Source organism: Melopsittacus undulatus, chromosome 1 (genome assembly GCF_012275295.1).
Source record: "Melopsittacus undulatus isolate bMelUnd1 chromosome 1, bMelUnd1.mat.Z, whole genome shotgun sequence".
In the NCBI taxonomy this organism is placed as follows: Eukaryota; Metazoa; Chordata; class Aves; order Psittaciformes; family Psittaculidae; genus Melopsittacus; species Melopsittacus undulatus.
Window position 1 is genome coordinate 38,245,279 of NC_047527.1, and position 14,507 is coordinate 38,259,785.

A 14,507-nucleotide genomic window follows, 5' to 3' on the forward strand; every position below is an offset into this window, starting at 1 on the left:
GCATTATTTAATTGAAAGCAGGTCCCATGTTTAGGGAAAGTTTAAAAGATAAGCCACATTTCTTTGTTTGAATATACTTTCAAATGCATTTGAAAATAAAATGCTCAATCATGATAACGTTAAGTCTGCTCCTTATGTTTGCGGGTTTAAAATGTTAAACCTAATAATACTCCTTTTTTGAAACTGGGCCAATCCTGCTTCACTTGAAGTCAATGGGACTTTTGCCAATGACTTAAATGAGAGCAAGGTTGGGGCCTATATATTAGCTTCAAGCTTTAGGTCTCCACAGGAGCACAGAACTTCCACTTTCTGGAAATTAAATATTTCCAACTGCACTGAACTGTCTGATTGCAAATTGCTGCCACGTCTTCCAAAAAAGCATTAAACCCAACACTGACAAAAAGAGTGAAATATTTTTTTTCACACTGCTGCCAGATTCTGAAGCTTTAAAGCAACAGTGATAAACTGGAGATATACCTTTTGTTTCTTTTCCTGGAACAGTTGCATTTCTCAAAGGCATGAGACATAGGGCCAATCCTGCAAGTAAATGCACACAAGGAGAATTGCAAAGCACAGGTACCGTCTGTGCACAGCCTCAGAGCCCACCTACACAGACTAATTGTGTAGCAGTAGCTGCTATAGCTGCTTCAAAGAGTTTTTTAAAAACACTATCTTTTAACAGATTATTAAAATATTACAGGCACATTTTTCCAGTACTGGTCATTTATATTTTAACAGAATGGTTCAAAAGAACGGGTAAGAAAGTTTTAAACACTTTTTTTTTTTGCTAATTCTAATAAAATTAGTGAATAAAGTCTTTTTCAGTTAATATAAAATCCTAATAAACTCAGTAGTCAGATGAAAGATGGACCAGATAAGTGCAACCTGATGTAAAGAATGAATAGTCCTTTCAGGAGTCAATTCTTTTGAATGAATGGTCAACAAAGCTCATGGAAAAGAATTCCTACATTTGGACCAGCGCTGTATGAAACCCCAAGCTACTTCAACCCATGCTTTAACTGTTGCCTGAGAATGCATGCAAACATGAAGGAAAGCAAGAAAGAGATAGACCAAACCCACTACCTTATTTATTCATCAAACATAAGATGTCAGTCTCCTCAATCACCAGATTAATCCAGATTTGGAGAGGCTTCCTCCCTTTCTTTGTTTAGTAAACAGAGAACTCAGAGGCAAGTACTGCAGCTCAGGTACAAATCAGGTGCCCCAGTGATGCCGTGTTACTGTTGGTGCATGCCTGGTTCACTAAAACCAGCACACCTACAAGTCTCAGGCTGAGGGTTCAGAAAAATCGTGAAGATACTTCAGAGACTGTGGAATCACAGAATGGTTTGGGTTGGGAGGGGCTTTTAAAGATCATCTAGCTCACACCACCATGCCCTACCCCCCCCGCCATGGATTGGTACATGCAATAAAGATATTATGTTTTACCCATGTTTTATTTTTTTTGTACATTAGGTCTAGGAAGTAGCCTACCCACCATTTGAAGCATCCCCAGCATTTTACAAATAACCGAATAACTCTGCACCTGTTGTGAGCAAACTTACAGAACTCATCCTCTCCTTTCCTTTCTTGATATCACAGGAAGTGGGGCCTGATTTAGACTCAGAGTATCTACAGATCCAGCAGGCTCTGAATGCTTTTGAACAGCAGTACCTCCTGAAAACCAACAGGAAGTATCTGTTTGGAGCTCTTCCCACAGAAGGATGTGCGTATGCAAGTTCAATTTGAAGCATACTAAAAATGTGTTATGTCTTTCGCTGAATTATAAGTATGTGATAATAATTCCATCTTGCTTTGGATGCATAATGATGGATTTGTTCTATTCATCTGGGAAAGATGGAGTTTGGGGTACAGTGTAGTGGTTAAATAATTGCCAAGTCACCATAAAGACATTACTCTATCTAATGTGCACAATCATACATTCAGTCAACTGATGATACAGCCCAAGCGGAACTAATCAAAACATTGAAGGTGGTTGCTTGTTGCCAGCATCTCTCCTGCGTTTACCAGACAAGCTATTTAGAAACCTAGAATATGAGTTACTTAACTGTGAGTGAATTGAGTTTTAAAAATAAAAGATAGCTAAAATGAAATAAAAATGCTCACTAAGAAGAGTTAGGGAGTTACAGGCTGGCTGAAGATTGGATTTTCAGTAGGTGTATAATTCACCAGTGATAATAGTTTCACTTTAGACTCTTCACTGCCCTTCTGAAGCCCACATATCCATTGTTACAGAGAAATGGATGTTATCACTCAATTCCCCCAAATCTCAGAAAACACAGCAGAAAATAACCTCCAGAGACCATCTGCTCACCTCCTCAACAGGATCAGCTGTACATAAACCTTTCCTAAAATGACACTGCTGGGTCATGTTGAGCTTCTTGTCAACCATAACCCCAAGTCTTTCTCATCAAGGCTGCTCTCAATCCATTCTCTTCCCAGACTGTACTTTACTTGGGATTACCCCAACCCATGTGCAGGACCTTGCACTTGGCCTTGTTGAACTTCATGAGGCTTGCACAGGCCCACCTCTCAAGACTATCGAGGACCTTCTGGATGGCATCCCTTCCCTCCACACCATGCAGCTTGGTATCATTGGCAAACTTGTTGATTGTGCATTCAATTCCACTGTCCATGTCACTGACAAAGACATTGAACAGTGCTGGTTCCAGTACCAACCCCTGAGGAACACCACTTGTCACCGATCTCCACTTAGAGATAGACCTGCTGACAGCAACGTTTTGAGTGTGACCATCCAGCCAGTTCCTCATCCAATGAGGGGTCCGTCTGTCAGATCCATGCCTTTCTAATTTAGAGACAAGGATGTCGTGCAGGACAGTGTCAAACCCTATGCACAGTTCCAGGTAGATGACATCAGTGGCTCTTCCTTATCCACCAATGGTATACCCCTGTCATAGAAAGCCACCAAATTTGTCAAGCATGATTTGACCTCAGAGAAGCCATATTGGCTGTCAAAGATCACACCCTTTTCATCCGTGTGCCTTAGCATAGTTTCCAGGAGGATCTATTCCACGGTCTTGCCAGGCACAAAGATAAGACTGACTGGTCTGTAGTTCCCTGGGTCTTCCTTTTTCCTCTTTTTAAAGATGAGGGTTACATTTCCCCTTTTCCAGTCAGTGGGAATTTCACCAGAGTGCCACAGCTTCTCAAATATGATGGGTAGTGGCTTAGCCACTTTTCCACCAGTTCCCTCAGGACCCATGGATGCATCCCATCACATCCTCCCACACATGTGACAGCTAGTATAAACAGGAAAATAGAGACTTGTGGGTTTTCTTGTATTATCTTTGTTGTCCGAAAAGTTTCTTGCAAAAAGTAAATAGAAAAATTTAATTAAAAATTCTTCCCAAAAGATTAAAGCAAACCATTCCTCTCTACAAACTAATTAATAATTCCCTTCAAGTGAATAGATTTCAAAATATATTTCCAATTTTGTCTTAATTACCTTAATAGTATCTAACTGGTGTCACAAGAGATAATTTGCTTATTCATAAGACCTTTAAGTTTATACAGTAAGCTTATACATTCTTCTTACATATTCCCTTTTCACTTTAATAATGGTCTCCTGGTTTGGCTTACAATCATAGAATCATAGAATAGTTAGGGTTGGAGAGGACCTCAAGATCATCAAGTTCCAACCCCCCTGCCATGGGCAGGGACACCTCACACTAAACCATATCACCCAAGGCTTCATCCAACCTGGCCTTGAACACTGCCAGGGATGGAGCATTCACAGCTTCCCTGGCCAACCCATTCTAGTGTCTCACCACTCTTACGGTTAAGAACTTCTTCCTTATATCTAATCTAAACTTCCCCTGTTTAATTTTCAACCTGTTACCCCTTGTCCTATCACTACAGTCCCTAATGAAGAGTCCTTCCCCAGCATCCCTGTAGGCCCCCTTCAGATACTGGAGGGCTGCTATGAGGTCTCCATGCAGCCTTCTCTTCTCCAGGCTGAACAGCCACAACTTTCTCAGCCTGTCTTCATATGGGAGGTGCTCCAGTCCCCTGATCATCCTCGTGGCTTCCTCTGGACTTGTTCCAACAGTTTCATGTCCTTGTCATGTTGAGGACACCAGAACTGCACACAATACTCCAGGTGAGGTCTGACAAGAGCAGAGGGGCAGGATCACCTCCTTCGACCTGCTGGTCAAGCTCTTATTGATGCAGCCCAGGGTACGGTTGGCTTTCTGGGCTGCAAGCGCACACTGAGGCCAGCTCATGTTCAGTTTCTCATCAACCAACACCCCCAAGTCCTTCTCTGCAAGGCTGCTCTGAATCTCTTCTCTGCCCAACCTGTAGCTGTGCCTGGGATTGCTCTGACCCAGGTGCAGGACCTTGCACTTGTCATGGTTAAACTTCACAGAATCATAGAATAGTTAGAGTTGGAAAGGACATTAAGATCATCTAGTTCCAACCCCTCTGCCATGGGCAGGGACACCTCACACTAAATCATATCACCCAAGGCTTCATCCATGAGGTTGTCATCAGCCCACCTCACAAGCGTGTCAAGGTCCCTCTGGATGGCATTCCTTCCCTCCAGCGTATCAACTGAACCACACAGCTTGGTGTCATTGGCAAACTTGCTGAGGGCTTATTGAGCAATCACAAGCAACTCATAAATTTTATTTCATAGTTAGTTGGACAGATACTTCACTAATACCACATCCCATTTTCCTCTGAAGACTCCTGTCATTCTATTCATACATAGAAGCTGAGCTAGCATTTTTAGAATCCCCTTGCTCTCGATTCATATCCATATTTCTCTAGAGTATAACAGAAATGGCTGCTCAGAGTGAGAGCTAATTAATGTTTTGCATATACCCGTGGGTTGAGCTTGGCTTGCCGCCAGGTGCCAACCAAGCTACTCAGTCACTTCCCCTTGCTCAGCTTTCTCGCGGAGTTATCACATTATCAGAGAATTACCACATTATCTGAAGGTCTCACCTTTGAGCAGTGGTGGGTCCATCTTGGAACTGGTTGGAACCGATGCTCTCTATCATGGGGTTAGCTCCTCGTGTCTTCTCATGGAAGCCAATGCTGTAGCCACCCCCTCTCCCCCCAAAAAAAACCCTTGTCACATAAAATACATTTCCATTTCACTACAAAGTAACAACTTGTCACCTTTTTTATAGCTGCTGCACATTGAATCAAGAAGTTAAATATCAGCATTATGTTTTTCTTTATTGTTTTCATCTCTTTTTTTGTCTCACCCAGTCATGTTTTCAGCATCCTTTCTGCATTGAATTAGCCTGGAATCTTTCACTTTCCCTTCTTTGTGCAGTTTAACACAGGCATCGGTTTAGCTTTTTGCATAAGAAGTAATCACCGGTCATTGGTGCTGTCCTTGTTTATCTATTGGAAATGCCCACCTCTTCATCCTGAGCTACTCAGTGACATTCTGCTGCTGTTTTGTAGCTGTGTTTGGAGTGTGTATGCCATAGTTGAGCTGCCACAGCATTAGCTCCTCTGTGAACATCTCATAGAATCATGGAATAATTAGGGTTGGAAAGGACCTTAAGACCATCCAGTTCCAACCCCTTGCCATGGGCAGGGACACCTCACACTAAACCATTTCACCCAAGGCTCTGTCCAACCTGGACTTGAACACCACCAGGGATGGAGCATTCACAGCTTCCTTGGGCAACCCATTCCAGTGCCTCACCACCCTAACAGTAAAGAACTTCTTTATATCCAATCTAAACTTCCCCTGTTTAAGTTTTAACCCATTACCCCTTGTCCTATCACTACAGTCCCTAATGAATAGTCCCTCCCCAGCATCTGTATAACCCCCCTTTCAGAACAACCACTTTTTTATAACAAATGTTGTATAGACTTGAAACAAGGATACCTTTGACTTTGTGGGGTATACTATACTAGTAAATTCCGAGTCCTACTGTAAGCTAAGCTTAAGTGTGCATGTAGTTAACCTGTAATAACTCTATAGTTGTTTGTGCTCTTTTCTGAGCAGGTATGGAGACACTGACTTTTTCCCTAAGAAACTTTAGCAAGTATTAGATCATTTTTTAGCTTCTTCAAAGGTATGTTTCAAAGAACTTATGAAGAAAAACTTTCTTGATAGATCCAATTACATTTTTCATGCTAAGTAAAAATTTTGGCCACATTAAATAATTTTGCACCATTTTGCACCATGTTCTTTATACCATTATAGTACTTAAAGCTGCATGTAATAGGGGGATGAATAAAATAGTGCAAGATGTAACAGGCTTACTAAAGGACCTTGATTCTGAAATATCCCTGAAAATATCAGTTGCAATATTTATGAAAATATGGTTGTTCTCTGTAACAAACTAATTTGGAATCTTAACATTTTGCTAGATAGTAGAACAGATATTGTTTGCTTATAATGTATGTGTGCAACCTGCACATAAAAACAATGTTTCTAAATTGAATATTGTGTGCTTAAGTGGTCAGTTGTAATTAATGGACTTGGGACCACTACCTAAGTACTCATTTTCATTTCAGGATTTTCTAATTTCTGAGTGTTTAAATATTGGATTTAGTATTCTGTTGACTTATTTTTATCCAGAAATCTCTCTCTCTCTAGTAACAGCCAATATTTAAGTATGCCTTTGGTGCTAAGTGTTAGAAAAAAGGATGTATGTATCTGAAAAAAATGTCAAGGAAAGAGGTGGTGGGAAGGAAATTCTAATATCACCACATATGTAGGCTTTATAGAGGTGCTAACAATTTATGTATACATCTTGACATTTGCTTTCATTATTTGTTTGCTGTTTATTTATATTCCTTAGCAGGCTTATGGATGTTCTCTAGTGTACAGTTTCATCAGCTATCTTTCTCCTTAATCTGTAAAAAGCTCATTTTGATTCTCCTAGACAAAGCATCTTCATCTGATATCAGCCTTCTCATAGCAGTAATTCGATTTCCTTCTGCTGAAGGTCTGATGATCTGGCTGCCTGGTAGCTACCATGATTATCTGACACATGCTATATCTATACTACTTCTTCATTGCTTTCCACTGTTAAACCAGAGGGGAAAGTGATGTCAGGAGACAAGAGGATGAGAGAATTATTTTGCATTAATAAACCTCACAGTCATGACTGACTGATAAGGAACTAAGTGGTGATAGCAGAAGTAGTTCCAATTTCTGGATGGACAGAAGAGTGGAAGTATGTCTAAAAATCATTACAGCAACTACAGTTTGCCTTAATCAGGCATATCAGTACATGATGAGCGATGAATCAAAGTGGTCAACTGGTGCATTTCATTACTTGGCTACACACAAGTGAGAAAGATTGGCATCAAAGACCCTGTCCATCTCTTCAGTTAGGATATTGCAATCTCCTTAACCAGAAACTAAGCTAAAAAATAACATGAAAAACAGTTTAATTAATTAATTAATCAATTAAATAATTTAATTTTACTGGAATTAATAACCAAACATTGGTAGCATGAGAAACACAGGATTCCACAGGTTTCTGGTAGGCAAGAGTTCTTGGCTGACTGCTGTTGGTTTTCACATTATAACCAGAAATGTTCTCCATAAAATAGGAACTTTGACCTCACTGGCTATGTCTTGTAATGATGACTGGGGGTGTGACATTCCTATGATGTGTATCTAAGCTGGGGAAACCAGGACTGTTTTCAGGCTCACAGACAAGTGTGTGAACCTAGGCTGTGTCCTAAATTCAACTAAATCAGCAAAGATGGAGAAAAAGACACATGGATTACCAACAACCCATACTCTGGTTAGGTCCCCAAGCTAGAAGCCTGAAACCCACCTGCATGTGTGCCCTTCTGACTTCTGCCAGATACAGTCACTGAGGGGAATCCATCAATAATCATGATTTTATTCAAATTTAAAAGTTAAGTAATTTTGGCCATATGAATAAACCAAAAATTCCTTATGGTAGTACGTGAGCTTTCTGTAACTTTAATTTGTAACGAGAGTTTAAAGCAATACCCACAATACTTTCCAATCTATTCTCCTGCAGACTTATGTTTATAGCTACCCTCTACTCAATTAATTTCTGTTTCTTTAGAGCTAGCACTAAGTATTGCATTACTTACAGGATGACATGTAATGAATACTGAATTGGTGATTTGAGCAGTGTCTGCTGAGATTCTTGGTGAGAGAAGAGAAATTCTCACCAGGAAAGAACATAAAGTCATGAATAAGTATTTACCTAAGTATAATATCTAGCATGTAGAAGTTTTTAGGTGAGAAAAGCAAAGAAGGAATCCAAAATATGTTGTCAGAATAAATCTATTCTCCTCATCTGCTCCTGGTTTAGCATTTTCACTTGACAGATTAACAGAGATGTGTAGCATATGGATGCTCTGCAGTGAATTATTGCATGTGTTATTCAGGCCTAAAGTACGTAGCTCTTTTAAAATGATCTACAATGGAAAATTGTTAATAAATTTTTCCTGCTCAGGTCAATGCTAGTGTTAGTGACAGGAAAATCAATTTAAGATTCAGCTAAACTCGAAGTTTCTTGGAATTCATAAGTATATAGATAATTTTATTCATTTAATTCTTCTGTTTTCTCATTTCTAGTGTTCCTGGTTTCAGCTCACAGCAAAACCAAAAAAAGTACCAAAAGCTGTAGAACCCATCCCCCAGTCTTCCAAGAAAGGCTTTTCACATGCTGTTTATGGCTAAAACTGCAATGAAATGTATTTTCAATTAGACACAGATGCACACTGACAACACTATGATGACAGTTCAATTACCATAATACATACAACACGGAGTGCACTTGTGAATTTGTGACATGTTGGTTTTGTTTTTTTTAAATGACCCTCCTGAGAGGTTCCATAATTTTAAGCAATGTTTACTAAGGTCCCGCATAGCTTTTGCTAGTGGTTTTAGACACAAGGAGTAAAAGCAGGGCCTTGTGAAGTAATTGCATCTCTTACTGTATAGGTAGTGGACCCAATAGCTGCATATTCAAGTTACCGGGCATCTGCTGGAAATGCAATACAGAGGAGAGGAATCAGTCCTGGATGTTCTTGGAGCATATGGAAGTTAACGTCCTGACGCAGGTGATGAGGGAGCCAACTAAGGAAGGCGCACCACTGGAGCTGTTGTTTCTGAAAAGAGAAGGACTTGTGTGTGATGCGATGGTTGGAGGCTGCCTTAGGCACAGCAATCATGAAGTGACAGAGTTTTTGATTCTCACAGAAGTAAGGTGGGGTTAGCTGAACTCCTGCCTTGTACTTCTGGGAGGCTGACCTTGGCCTGTTTAGGAGCCTGGTTGACAGAGGCCCTTGGGAGGCAGCCTGAAGGGCCAATGAGTCCAGGAAGTCTGGACATTCTTCAAGAAAGAAATCTTACAGGCCCAGGAGCAGGCTGCCCCCATGCACCAAAAGATGAGCCCATGGGAAAGAAGACCAGTGTGGCTGAATGGAGTTTGGATTGGAACTCAGGAAAAAGAGGACAGTTTATGACCTTTGGAAGAAGAGGCAGGCAACTCAGGAGGACTACAAGGATGTCATGAGGTTATGCAAGGAGAACATTAGAAGGGCCAAAGCCCAGTTAGAACTTAATCTGGCTACTGCCATAAAAGCCAAAAAAAGTGTTTCTATGATTACATTAGCACCAAAAAGAGGGCTAAGGAGAATCTCCATCCTTTATTGGATGCGACAGAGGACAAGGAAAAGGCTGAGGTAGTTAATGCCTTCTTTGCCTCAGTCTTTAATAGTAAAATCAGGTGTTCTCTGTGTGCCCATCCCCCCTAAACTGGAAGAAGGGATGAAAAGCAGAATGAAGCCCCCATAATCCAAGGGGAAATGGTCAGTAATCTGCTACACCACTTAGACACACAAGTCTCTGGAGCCAGATGAGGTCCACCCAAGTGTAATGAGGAAACTGGCAGAAGTGCTTGACAAGCCACTTTCCATCACTTATCAGCAATCCTGGCTAACTGGGGAGGCACAATCTGGAGAGTCTTTCATGCACTTATTGGTATTTTAGTGCTTCATATCAAAAATCTGATTACCAAGGCTGTGGTCTTGTGTCCCATATCATACTATCTTTAATCACTGCAAAACAGATTAGATTATAACTTTATTCAAGCTCTCAGGGCATCTTGTCTTTCAGCAACACCCTTTCATTTTACTAATTTCTGAATTTTATTTCGCTATGTTTATTTTAAGCTGAAAACTAAAAACTAATAAAAACTATTGAGTGGGTGGTCAGAGCTGTGTTACAAGAATTTTCAAGCAAAACCTATATTTGAAATGAAGTATCTGTAATTCAGTTGAAAAGAATGAATTTCACAACTTTGAAAAAAAATCCCTTTTTGATACGACTCATGACCATGATGGTGGTTACGGTCATTAGATGTACTTGCGACAGATATGGGTATAAACCTAAAATCACTGTCAGTTTAATTTGCTGAATTGAAGACATTTATAATAATAACTAATAGCTGTGAAAAATACTAACCTTCCTGTGTGTTTCTGTGGGTTTTTAATGTCTTTAACCTAAGTACATGAAAATGCTATTATGTTGATATAGACCACACTTTAAAATACGTTTATATGCCAGAGCAAATCTGAAAGTGTATATTGCTGTACCACGTAGTTTTTGACCTGAGCAGTTCAGATTGGCCTATTTTCAGACATGGAATCTATAAAATCTCATGTATATAAAGCATCTGACTATTGAAAAGAATATGTTCTTAATGAAGAAGTGAACTCTGTAACAGCTATTCCTGAGTATCCAAGCCAGATGAAAGGGAATACAAGGATGCATGCATTAATTTCTGGTTGAATACAGGTTGAAAATGCACCTAGAATGCTTTTACAAATCCTTATATAAATTAATACCTCTGTCCAACTTAAGGTGAGTCTGTTATGTGAATGAGAATTGTTTAAACAGTAAAAAATTGCATGGTTAAATTCACATGCTAGCAATTCTAGCATTTTATTAATTTGGTACTTTCTCATAAACATTTAAGTTTGACATCTGTCTCAAGCGTAATATCTTTCTAAAAAAATGCATTTTGGAGTATACAACAAAAATAAATTAGCTCAAGTCAACACTAGTTATTTGAAGTGCTGCTTGAATTGGAATATCACATGCCAAAATCTTGTTCGTCTATTCCATCTGAAGTGCATTACAAACTTCGGAAATTGCACCCCCTCAACCATACAAAGCATTTATTTTTTCTTCCCCAAAATAAGAAACTTGGCTCAAGTAGCTTCTTTTAGTCATGTGTTTCTTCCTTAAGGAAGGGAAATTTGAAGTTTTTCTTACCAGTGCTCATATTTGCCATCTATGAATATAATTTTGCCTGGCTTTTTACAAATTCTTTTCACGGGCCTCATTGCTCTTCTATGGATAGACATATTGCCCATTTCTGACATCAACAGATGCAGTGCTTTCAGACTCTACAGAAAGTAATGGGGCCTGACATTTCTAGGGTGAAAGCCTCTTTTTGGTTTTAGTGCTAATGGAAACAGACTTTTTGTCTTCTTGAAAATTCGAAGCCAGAATGTAAATGGCTATGTAGTAAACAGAGCAGATTCTTTTCTAAACTCCCAAAATAAAGAACTAAAACCTTCCTCTTATGGCAAAGTTATAGCAAAGCTTTGAAAAAACCACTTTCTCTCCAGAACTTGCTTTCTTTAATATCTATTAGATACACATTCATACTGAACAACTACCAATATTTATACTTTATACATAAGGGAATTTGACAATAGCTTGCATTACATTAGTGGCAAAGTATTTGCGGATGAGAACAAATCTCAGACAGATTTGCTATAGTGATTCACAGGACCGTTTTATGCGAGGATGGTGTGTTCAGATGGCTTGTACTAAATGAAAATCTCAGTTACTTTGAATTAGTCCTACAACAGTTCTGAAAGCCTAGATTCTCTACTTAGTGAAAAAGATCTGAGAAACAGCATTTTATTTCTGTTCATGTAAGCTAAGGACCCATTGCAAAGAATTCTCTGTGGTCCAAAGCAGGGAAAAAAAAGAAATATTTTAGAGGATAGTTTGAAGGTAGGTTTCATAATGGATAGTTTCTTAACAATGGTAGAAGCCTGTGCGGGCTCAGCATCTGGAAAGTGATAGCTCTTGAAAAATAAGTACTGAACAATGATCCTTTGATATCATCTAATTTCTATAATAACATATTTTCAGTGTATAGGATAGCTTCTTTTGAATTCTTGCTTCAGGCCTGATAATCTAGGATATTCTCAGTGTTTGATTGCCATCATATCTACAGTACATGGGCTGGAAGAGTGCTGTTACTCAAGGCACTAAACCTTAACATCCAAGCATGCATATCAGGTCTGTTGCATCTGTGTACTGCATATGGAGCTGAATGTAATGGGATGTATCCATACTTGATGTTAACTGCATACTTCACTATTTCTCAGTGGCTTTAGTCCATAAAAATCATAGATGGCCAAAATTTCAAGGTGACTAGAAAATCTCAAGTTTTGTGGAGGTACTAGATTTTGGATGATGCAGTCAGCATTATGTCACTGAAATATTGCTCATCTTTGTAAGCTCTGTCATACTGACTTTTGGAAGAAATTGTTCTACAGATACCAGTCCTGAAACAATTCTCAATGGGATTCAAAAAGATAAAATCTAATTGAAATATCCCCATGGAACATATTAATTTACAGAACTTGTATGTTCTGCCATTTAAAAAAAAAACAAGTGCAGGTCTGTTTGAAACCTTATTTCAGGTAATATGCGAGATATTTCCTTTCAGGTTCTGAGTTCCCAAGAAAACATTCACTGACATCTTAAATGAGAATGCCACTGAGTTCAGTGGAATATTTTGATATATCATCAGCTGTTCAGAGATATGATTTTATAGGCATAAAAGAAGCAGGCTCAGAGCAATTAATTTCTGGTTGGATGTGCTATCCTTGAAGTTCCATAACCACATGACATCATTAGGTGTTCTTTTGAGAGCTAGGATTCAAACAACTTACTTTATTTTTTCACTTATGTTTTCTTTCCTTTAGCCTGTTCCATCCTGGCCTCGATGGTTTCAAGTCTCCTATATAAATACCAAACAAGCTCATGATCATCTAGGTATATTTGCTCTGTTTAATGAGTCTTTTAAATTCTGTATCTCTCAGATGTTAATGCAATGACTGTTACTATTCGGAGGCATTTTTTTAAGACCATAATCCAGCTGTCTGGATGTTGAAAGAATTGCCCCAGCTGTTAGACCAGCTGCATAGCCTTTCTCCTGCCTTTACCTCTCCTATTCACTTGACTACAGGATCCAATTTTTTCAATCAACCAACCTTGATTGTGTCAACAAAACAAGAAGCTAACCTCAACTAAGTAACTTCTTATATGGATGTGCACACATATGAAGTATGCAGTAGAACAAGAATAGGAAAGTTATACACATAGAAAATCCTGAGCACATTAATTCATTAATGTAGAATGTTGTCACCCACAAAATCTTGGTTTTGGTCTGAGTTAATATCAGTCATTTCAGCTCTCAGTCTTTTTAGCCTGATGTGACAGTTTATTGGTTTCCACTGACTTGGAAACTTTGTATTTGAGAGTTTTGCACATTTGGCATAAAATGAAGATTCAAAGACAAATGAAAGGTTGCAACTTACAAAAGAACTCACAATGTAAAAATAGGGTATGTACACTGACAAATACGTATTTCCCAAATAGTTACACGGCCCTCATGAAACCTGTATTAGTGGAAGTTCTAATGTCAATGCAAACTTATGTTTTACATGAAAAGAATGCCGCTAACACTTGTCAAGATTTTCTTTTGTATGAAGTGACAATCAGTGATACCAGAGTACTGAACCTTCAAACATTTCAATACCTGTAGGGGAACATAAAGACAATCAGTGTCTAATCTGGCAAAGTACTGCAAAATATAATAGCTAGGAATCAAAACAGTTAAAGTGAAATTAGAAGCAGGGCAATAATTTTTAACAGTGAGATAATTGATTTCTGATACATATTACCAAAAGATATACGAAGATTTTGGAAGACTTTGAAAGATTTTATTCCCTTTCAAGCAAGACTTAGTACCTGCCTCTAGGTACTGAAGTCAAATATAGGGATGTGGAAAGAACCCAGTGCTTGATTCAGAAGCCAAACCAGGAGTGCCTAACGCCATCTGAGGTGCTATAAAAGATGTGATCTGGTCTACAGGTGTTGTGCAAATACAGATCTCTCTTGACAGTGGTGTCATGGCTACTTGTTCTGGGTATAAGTTTTATACCTTGGGGGGTCCAAACTGGCACTAGATGCTTATGTATGAGTACCTTGCACAATAGGAAATGAAACTGATCTGTTAATAGCTGGTCTTCCTGTATTGATTCTGACAATTTTCAGAAGAAATGAAAAAGACATTGACGTTTCTTTTTTCTGTTCTGTTCTATCAAAATGGCTGGTAATCTTGTTCTCAAAATTTGCAGGGAAGCATGTGAGTTTGTTTACTTTCTCAGAAACATTTCTAATG